This window comes from Falco peregrinus, chromosome 17, assembly GCF_023634155.1.
Source record: "Falco peregrinus isolate bFalPer1 chromosome 17, bFalPer1.pri, whole genome shotgun sequence".
Classification (NCBI taxonomy): Eukaryota; Metazoa; Chordata; class Aves; order Falconiformes; family Falconidae; genus Falco; species Falco peregrinus.
In genome coordinates this window covers 4,876,716-4,882,890 of record NC_073737.1, presented here as the reverse complement: position 1 = coordinate 4,882,890, position 6,175 = coordinate 4,876,716, and positions in this window count along the sequence as shown.

Genomic DNA, 6,175 nt, shown 5'->3' with positions numbered 1-6,175 from the left:
CATGGGGACTCAGTGCTATAGGGACATACGGACATGGGGACACACGGACATGGGGACACAGGGACACAGGGACTCGGTGCTATAGGGACATGGGGACTCAGTGCTGTAGGGACATATGGACATGGGGACACGGGGACATGGGGACTTGTTGCTATAGGGACATGTGTGCATGGGGACTTAGTGCTATAGGGACATATGGACATCGGGACACAGGGACATGGGGACTCGGTGCAATAGGGACACACAGACATGGGGACTCCGTGCTATGGAGATATGGGGACACAGGGACTCAGTGCTATAGGGACATGTGGACACGGGGACATGGGGACATAGGGACTTGGTGCTATGGAGATATGGGGATGCGGGGACACAGGGAGTCCGTGCTATAAGGACATGGGGACTCTGCTATTGGGACATATGGACATGGGGACACACAGACATGGGGACTTGGTGCTATAGGGACACAGGGACATGGGGACTCAGTGCTATAGGGACATACAGACATGGGGACACAGGGATATGGGGACTCGGTGCAATAGGGACACAGGGACATGGGCACATGCAGACTTGGTGCTGTGGAGACATAGGAACATGGGGACATGGGGACACGGGGACATGGGAACTCAATGCTATAGGGACATGGGGACTTGGGGACTCGGTGCTGTGGGGGCATGGGGACGTGGGTATGTGGACATGGGGACATAGGGACTTGGTACTCTAGGGACATGGGGACTCAGTGCTATCAGGACACGTGGACATGGGGGCTTGTTGCTATGGAGACGGGACACATGGACATGGGGACTTAGAGCTATAGGGACACAGGGACATGGGGACACACAGACACAGGGACTCAATGTTATAGGGACATATGGACGTGGGGATGCGGGTACACAGGGACACAGAGCATAGATATGTAGTGACAGGTATGCAGCGACAAACGCATATTGTGACACAGTGACACCCGCCAAGCCAAGCCAGCAGTAGCCCCTCCCCCCCCCCCCCCCAGTGCCATTCCATAATGCATCCAGGCACCGAGGTGGCAGTGCCTTGGTGACAGCGCCTCTGTCGCACAGTGGCACAGGGAAGCGACCATGCTGCGGCTGCTGGTGGCCAGTGCCCATGTCCCCAGGCCCACCAGCTCTGGGCCTGGCTTGCACGTGTCTGCCCGCTTCAGAGGTACTGCCGGGTACGAGGGGGGGACACTGTGGTGGCCGTCCCCATGGGACAAGATGGCATCAGCCATCCTGGTGCAGCGGGGAGGCAGCCTCGTGTGATGGGATGGTGCCACCCGTGCCTGGGGACAGCGATGTCCATCCCTGCACATGGGGACAGGGCCAACCTTCCCCTTGCACCCCAATGTCCCCTTGACATGCCACCACCTTCCCTCCTGTCGTCCCCCCCCAGGTGTCCCCAGGAGCACCCGAGTGGTGCCGGAGGAGCACAGTCCCATCTGGAATGAGGTGAGGTGACCCCAGGGTGGCCTGCAGTGGCATGGGGACATCTCAGGCCACCTCAGTGACCTCTTGTATCTGCTGTCCCCCCCAGACACTGGTGTGGCCACTGGGCATGTGTCCCCTGCAGCCCACGGCCAGCCTCACCCTGCGCCTCCGGCACTGGGGCCAGCCGGCACCCCAGGGGTAAGTAGCCCCCATGGGTGGGCACCCCAGGGGGACCACCCACAGTGTGACCACCCTCACCGTGTCCCCCTGTCCCTGCAGGGACCTAGGGGCCACCACGGTTTCACTGGACCGGTTGGTGGCCGACCCTGGGCTGCCACTGTCCCTTGCTGACGTCCCGCTGCTGGACCCACGGGGACAACCCACGGGGGGTGAGCACCCACCCACACACCCACCCAGCAGCACCCCAGGGTGCCACCAGGCATGGTCTAGGGTGCCACCTGTCCTTTTGCAGTGCACTGTCACCTTCCGCTGCTCTTACATCCCCCATGGCACCGCAGAGGACACCGCGGTCCTGCAAGGACAGGTGCCACTGCGGGGCGGTGTCACCAGGGTCACCCCACCACCCCAGCAAGCCCTCGGCTGGGAGCAAAGAGGATTTCCAGGTATGGCACCCATGGGCGCGGTGGCACCCAAGGGCGATGTCCTGTCAGGTGGCCACTGTGTCACCTCCTGTCACATAGGTACGAGTGAGGATCATCAAGGGCCACCAGCTCCAGGGCAATGACATCAAGCCGGTGGTGATAGTCCTCATCGGCCCAGCACCGCTTCAGGACCAGGATCCGAGTCGGGAACAACCCCTACTACAATGAGGTGACACCGGGGAGGGGACATGAGGACCCGCCGGTGTCCCCTCACCCTGCCCTCACCCTCTTTTGCCCGTTTTCCAGGTGTTTTGCCAAAATTTCTACCTGACGCTTGCCCAGCTGGTGGTGGAGCCCATCCGCATCCAGGTCAGGGAGGGGCTCGGTGGCACCGGTGGGGACAGGGACAGCGGAGTGGCCGCTGACACCGTGTTCCCCCCCCCTGCCATCGCAGGTGCTGGACTCGCGGGCCACCCGCGCCAAAGCTGTCATCGGCATCTTCCAGGTGAGGACAATGGCTGAGGGACGAGGCGTCATGCCACGGTCCGGCCGCTCTCACCCCCTTTGCCATCCCCACAGCTGGACATCGGCACTGTCTGCCGTGCGCCAGGTAGGTGAGAGGGTTGCGGTGGGCACCGCGGTGACACTGAGGTGACACCGGGGTGACACCGGCGTCTCCCACCACGCCAGGACATCACTTGAGCTGGAAATGGCTAAGCCTGCAGCACCCCCAGCGCCCCGACGCCGGGTGCCAGGGGTACCTCCGTGTCAGCATGGCTGTGCTCCGCGCCAGCGAGCCGGTACCGGTGAGCATCCCCCCATCCTCCCCCAGCACCCCCCAAAGAATCCTGCCTGGAGGATGGGGGGGGGCCCCATTTTTCCATACCCCACCCCAAGGAGCAGGAGGAGCCGGCGGGGGACGAGGACGTGGAGGCCAACCTGCTGAAGCCCCCACCATGTGCTGCCACGCTCCAGCTCTGCATCTACCGCGCTGAGGACCTGCCGCAGGGTGGGCATGGGGGGGGTTTGGGGGGGTTGGGTGGATCTGGGGGATCCCCCCATGCCCACCTCTCCTCATCTCCATGGAGCAGAGGCGGCTCGGCAGCATCTCCCCTCGGTGGGCAGCAAGAGGGGCTTCGTGGCGGCGGCGGTGCGGGTCAGCTTCGCCGGCAGGACGGTGGGTGCTGGGCTGGGGCTGGGGGTGGGGTGGGGGTCGCATCCTGCGGCGGGGGAGGTCATGGCTCTGCTCAATGCAGCTCTGCACCCGAGTGATGCCCCCCGACGCCAACCCGGAGTGGAACGAGGTCTTCTTCTTCCCCCTGCGGGTGAGGTGCCCCCTCAAGCCCCAGCACACATCCTGCACCCCCCCCAAAGCAGGGGTGCCCCCAAAAGGAGGTCACCTCATATTTCAACCCCCCCCCCCCCCTTTTTTTTTTTTTCTCCCCACAGCTGCCCCCCATCTGTGATGAGATCCAGCTGGCCATCCTCAGTGGGTAAGTAGGGGGGAACCCCCCAGCTTTGGGGAACTCCCTGGTTTTGGGGGACACCCCATTTTGGGGGGGACACCACATTTTGGGGGGACACCCCCCCCTTTCATTGCTCACCCGCAGGTCCCGCAGCAGCAAGGTCCTGGGCACCGCCGTCCTCCACCTCTCCCAGATCTCTTCCGCCGGTGCTGAGCTTGAGGGTGAGCAGGGTGGTCCACCCTTGGGTGGGGGGGTCCCCAGAACCCAGACCCCCCCCCCCCCACTGAATCCCCTTTTTTCCTCCCAGAGGGGACCCCTGGCTTCTTACCCTGCTTCGGACCCAGCTTCCTCCCCTTCTACGGTCCTCGGCCGGACGCTGCCGGGAAGCTCAGCACCGTGAGTGGGTGCCAGGGGTGGGCACAGCACCCATTTGGGTGTTGGGGGGTGACACCCACCCACCCACCCACCCTTATGCGACAGGACACCAAGGTGGCTTATCGGGGCCGGGTGCTGCTGGAGCTCAGCACCCACATGAGGACCCCGGATGGGTGCCAGCAGGCCACCATCGCCCCTGAGGATGTCACCCGGGTGCAGGTGAGGACACGGGGACACTGTGCAGTTGCAGTGCCACCCTTGGGGGTCTTTTTTTTTTTTTTTTTTTAAGTGCCATTGGAATATTTGGGGAGGATTTTGGGAAATTTGGGGAATTTTTATTTTTTTTTTCCACAGTGCCATTTGCCCCGCCATCGGTTCGGGCTCTGTGGGGTCTTTTATTCGGCCACCATGGTGCCAGCCGGCCCTGAGCTCCTGCGCTTCGAGCTCAGTCTTGGCAACTACGGTGACATGGGCGATGTCACCTGCAAGCCAGCTGCCTCCGTCACCCCGCACGGTTGCCCCCCTCTTTGATGGTGAGTGGGATGCTGGGGACACACACACACACACACAAAGGTGGTACCCCTCCAGTGTCCCATAGGATGCTCAGTGCCCTCTGGATACAGGCAACCGCTATCACTACCTGCCGTGGTACGGTGACAAACCGGTGGCGGCTGTCACCTCATCCTGGGAGGATGCCAGTCACCGTTGGGATGCCCTAAACCTCCTGCGTGCCTTGTGCCGGCGGCTGGTGAGCACCCATGGGTGACGGTGGGGTAGGGTGGGGTGGGACGTGACCCCCCCCCCACTGCTCTGGGGTGGGATGGTTTTAGGGGGGATCTTTGCAGGAGAGGAACGTGGCGGAGCTGCGGGGCGCCCGTGGGGACATGGTGGGGGACATCGGCAGGAGGCTGCTGCGCCAGCTGGCACAGGACTGCGGGTGAGGGGGGGGGGGGGGGCGGTTCTCGGGGGGGGGGGGGGTGCTGGGTGTCCTGAAGTTGTAGGTGGTGGGGTGCTGGGGGGGACCCCTGGGCTTGCAAACACTCTTTGGAGGGGGGGAAATGGGGTTTTGGGGGGGAGGAAATGAGGAATTTTAGAGGAAAATGGGATATTTGGGGGGGGGAATGGGATAATTGAGGGGGAAATGGGGCATTTGGGGGGTGGGGCATTGGGGGAGGAAATGAGACATTGGGGGGAATGGGGCATTTGGGGGGGAAATGGGGCATTGGGGGAGGAAATGGGACATTGGGGGGAATGGGGCATTTGGGGGGGAAATGGGGCATTGGGGGAGGAAATGGGACATTGGGGGGAATGGGGCATTTGGGGGGGAAATGGGGCATTGGGGGAGGAAATGGGACATTGGGGGGAATGGGGCATTTGGGGGGGGAAATGGGGCATTGGGGGAGGAAATGGGACATTGGGGGGAATGGGGCATTTGGGGGGGAAATGGGGCATTGGGGGAGGAAATGGGACATTGGGGGGAATGGGGCATTTGGGGGGGAAATGGGGCATTGGGGGAGGAAATGGGGACATTGGGGGGGAATGGGGCATTTGGGGGGGAAATGGGGCATTGGGGGAGGAAATGGGACATTGGGGGGAATGGGGCATTTGGGGGGGAAATGGGGCATTGGGGGAGGAAATGGGACATTGGGGGGAATGGGGCATTTGGGGGGGAAATGGGGCATTGGGGGAGGAAATGGGACATTGGGGGGAATGGGGCATTTGGGGGGGAAATGGGGCATTGGGGGAGGAAATGGGACATTGGGCGGAATGGGGCATTTGGGGGGGAAATGGGGCATTGGGGGAGGAAATGGGACATTGGGGGGAATGGGGCATTTGGGGGGGAAATGGGGCATTGGGGGAGGAAATGGGACATTGGGGGGAATGGGGCATTTGGGGGGGGAAATGGGGCATTGGGGGAGGAAATGGGACATTGGGGGGAATGGGGCATTTGGGGGGGAAATGGGGCATTGGGGGGAAATGGGACCATTGGGAAAGAAATGTGGATTTGGGGGGGAAATGGGGGGCATTGGGGGGGGAGTGGGGCATTGGGGGGTTAAATGGGCCATTAGGGGGGAAATGGGGGCATTTGGGGGTAATTGGGGCATTTGGGGGGAAATGGAACATTGGGGGAAATGGGGCATTTTGGGGGGAATGGGGCATTTTGGGGGAAATGAGCATTGGGAGAAATGGGGGCATTGGGGGGAGATGAGGTAATTGTGGGGGAAGTTGTATTTGGGGGCAAATGGGGCATCTGGGTGGAAAAAGGAATTTTAGAGGACAATGAGACATTTTG